The sequence below is a fragment of the Oryctolagus cuniculus genome, unplaced genomic scaffold (assembly GCF_964237555.1).
Source record: "Oryctolagus cuniculus unplaced genomic scaffold, mOryCun1.1 SCAFFOLD_93, whole genome shotgun sequence".
In the NCBI taxonomy this organism is placed as follows: Eukaryota; Metazoa; Chordata; class Mammalia; order Lagomorpha; family Leporidae; genus Oryctolagus; species Oryctolagus cuniculus.
Window position 1 is genome coordinate 327,136 of NW_027208382.1, and position 3,865 is coordinate 331,000.

The window sequence follows — 3,865 nt, forward strand, 5'->3', positions numbered from 1 at the left end:
ACTACAGTTTCTAATTCTTCTCCATGATTTGAGACTACCAGCTCCTCTCCTTCAGTTCTTTACACAGAACCTAATATGGTTGAATGTAGTCATCTCATTATATTATGGAACACCAGAAGTTCTTTCTGCCTCTTTGATTTTTGATACCTATTATCCAATCCCCCTCTATCCCTAGCTGCTTCCCTTCTCAGCCTCTAGTAATCACAGTTCTGTGTTCAGATCCATTATTTTCTTTCACTTCCACATGCGACAAGGACCAGGTGACATTTGTGTTCCTGCTTCTGGCTTATTTCAATTAATTTAATAATATTGTGTTCTTTTTTTGTATCTAAAAGAGGTTGCCCTGTCCATTGTTTTTCATTGATGGACAGCTAGATTGGTTTCACATCCTGGCTGCAGTGAACTGTGTTATAGTGGCTGTGTTATGGGAAAATTGCTGTATCTTTGATATGCTCTCCTCCTTTCCTTCTAATAAAATTTCCCTATTCTATATAGCCAAGAGCAAGATAACTCTCACATGGTAGGTCAACTTTTATCTTAGTTTAATTTTTGTTATTTATTTGAAAGAGTTACAATAGAGGTAGAGACACAGAGAGGTCCTCCATTAGCTGGTTCGCTCTACAGATGACTACAAAGGCCAGAGTTATGCCATTCTGAAACCTGGAGACAGGAGCTTCCTCTGGGTCTCCCTCATGGGTGCATGGGCCCAAGGACTTGGGCCATCTTCTACTGCTATCCCAGGAGATAGCAGAGAGCTGTATTGGAAGAAGAGCAGCTGGAACTAGAACTGGCACCCAAATGGGATGCTGGCCCTTCAGGCCAGGGCTTTAACTCACTGCACAACAGCGCCAGCCCCAATTTTTATCCTTTTTAAGGAATGACCATACTGTTCTGCATAACATCTGTACTAACTTGTGTTTTCACCTACCATATATGGTGGTTTTCTTTTCCCATGTGCTCTCTAGCATTTGTTATTTTTTATCAGTTTGGCATAAAAATGATATAGTATTGTTCATGTTTTTGTGTATTTTGAAATCAGTTAATTTGTTTATTAAATCTTTATTATTTGAAAGGTGGATTTAGAGAGAGAGGGAAAGACATAGATAGCTTTCATCTGCTGGCTCACACCCCAGAGAGTTTCAACAGTTGAGCCTGGGGCATGCTGGAGTCAGGAGCTTCATCCAAGTCTCCCACATCAGTGGCAAGGACCTGAGTCCTTCGTCCATCTTCTGCTGGTTTCCCAGGTGTTTAGCAGTGAGCTAAATTGGAAGTGGAGATTCCTAAACTCAAAGTGGAACTCAGATGTTATGCTGGCCTCACAGATTGCAGCTTTCCCCACTTGGCCACAATGCCAGCCCCTCTATCAATTTAATTCCTCAAAAATAGCTCAGTAATGTTGGCATCTATCTCATTTTGTTTTTTCTCTGTTATTATTCAACTTATTGATGTCTTATTTTTGTTCACATTATTCCTCTCAATTGCTCTACCTGAGGTGAGTAGGGCTGCTGTGTTGCTTAAATGAAGTGTATGCTTTAGATTACTCATTTAATGAGTGCATGTCATTCACATAGCACTTCACTGAAGTTCTACTATGTCCCAAATCCTCTTCTAGGCACAGAATTTAGACCACTTTTCTCTTAGGCCCAGATCTTGCCTTTAACATACTACTTGGAATTTAGTAGCTCATGAAATCTGCAGACTGCATAAATGAATGAATATTTTGAGGGCTGTGCTTTTGTGGAGGAACTTCATAGGAGACCGAAGGAATAAAATAAATCAAAAGTATCCACAGTATATAGAATGTATACTATTTTACAAGTCACAGAGAAGAAGAAGAAGAAGGAAAGTAGTAAGACTAGAAAGTTTGTGGCAAGACTAACAGGCGCTGGTCAAGAACTTAATAAGCACATTAGGAAAGCAGTAAGGTTTCTTTTTTTTTTTTTTTGAGGAAAAGTTTTTATTTCTAGTGATGAAATTGGCTACAGAACATTATGAAAGTTTAAAAATACAAAGAGAAATTGTCTATAATTAATAGATTCAAAATTTGACAATCAGTGAATATCATTATTAGTCATTACCAACAACAGTTATTGATTTGAAAGGCAGAGTGACAGGAAGAGGGAACCACTGCTTCACTCCCCAGACACTTGCAATAGCCAAAGCTTGACCAAGCCAAAACCAGGAACTGGGAATTCATTCTGGATGTCCCATTTGGGTGCAGGGACCCAAGCACTTCTGCCATCCTCCGTCTCCTCCCAGGGTGCACACTAGCAGAAACTTGCCTCAAAGCAGAGAAGCTACCACTCAAGCCAGACATTTGTATATGGGATGTGGGTGTGTGGTGGTGATAGCAAGCCCTCATAGATAAAAAAAAAATAAAGACAAAGTTATTTCTATGCCAAGGAAATTACTCTGTAGTCTTTCTCTTATAAACTACGTATTGCTGAACCTAGATAATTTTTCCTTTATTTAACAATGACATGAAAATGTCAGTTGAGTTGGCTTTCCTGAAGACCTTGTTTCTTGAATATTAGTGGCTAGTTGAGATAAATTCTTTTCATCTCTTTCTCGCTTCGGCAGCACATGTGCTCGCTTCAGCAGCACATATACTAAAATTGGAACGATACAGAGAAGATTAGCATGCCCCTGCGCAGTAAGGTTTCTTTACCTCCCTGTAGACTCTGCTCTCCAGAGGTGAACAGGGTCCTCTAAACCCACTTGCTGCACACACAAACACCTGAGTGTTGTATTCTCCCACAGGTGTTGGAGACTGATATGGTGTTCTGATTTATATTTACATAATGGCTAGTGACATCGGGCATATTCACATGTTTTGACCATTTACATTTCTTCTGAGAAATGTCTATTCAGATCCTTGCCTGTTTCTTCACTGTATTTTTTGGAGTTTTTCCAATTCATGTAAATGTTCTGGAAATCTGTAAACATTCAGAGTTTTAATTTTTCCTGCCATCTGTTCATTGTATCTACACTCTGATGTTTACTTTGTTGTGAAGAAGTATCTTAGTTGGATATACTCAAATGTCTCTGTTTTTATTTTTGTGACTATTTCTATTGGAATCTTACCCAAAAGCTATTGTGTGTTGACAATATTTAGAGTTTCCCTATGTTTACTTGGGTTTGGGTCTTATGATTACATTTTAATTCACTGTGAGTTCACTTTCACATAGTGTAAGAGATGTTGGAGTCTCTTTTCAGGCTTCTACATATGGATCATCAAGTTCCTCTGCACCACTTGTGAAAGAGATTCTTCTTTCTCCAGTTCATTTTAGTTCCTTTGTTAAATATGAGTTGCTGGTAGAAATTTGGGTTTATTTCTATGCTACCAAGTCTTTTCCATTGAACTATGTGTCTGTTATTATATCAGTGCTAACACTTCTTCTTTTTTTTTTTTTTTTTGCAGTATATTTATTTGAAAGGCAGAGTTACAGAGAGGTAGAGGCAGAGAGAGAGAGAGGTCTTCCATCCACTGGTTTACTCCCCAAATGGCCACAATGGCCGGAGCTCTGTTGATCTGAATCCAAGTGTCAGGAGCTTCTTCCAGGTCTCTATGCAGGTGCAGGGGCCCAAAGACTTTGGCCATTTTCTACTTTTTTCTCAGGCTATACCAGAGAGGGGTATAAGAAGTGGAGCAGCTGGGAAACATACTGGCACCCATATGAGATGCCAGCACTGCAGATGGTGACTTTACCTGCTTTGTCATAGTGCTGACCCCTGTAATATGTCTTAAAATATGGTGTGATGTCTCCAGCTTTTTTTTTGCTTTATAATATTGCTTTAGATGTTAAGCATCTCTCATGTTTCTATGTGAATTTTAGCATCATTTTTTCTAGCTCTGAGAACATCG

At 39.1% G+C, this 3,865-nt stretch overlaps 1 pseudogene; it reads left to right on the plus strand.

Annotated features, from left to right (window-relative positions):
* The first annotated feature begins 2,585 nt into the window (after positions 1 to 2,585).
* Positions 2,586 to 2,653, plus strand: LOC138848366 (U6 spliceosomal RNA; annotated as a pseudogene).
* Positions 2,654 to 3,865: the final 1,212 nt, after the last annotated feature.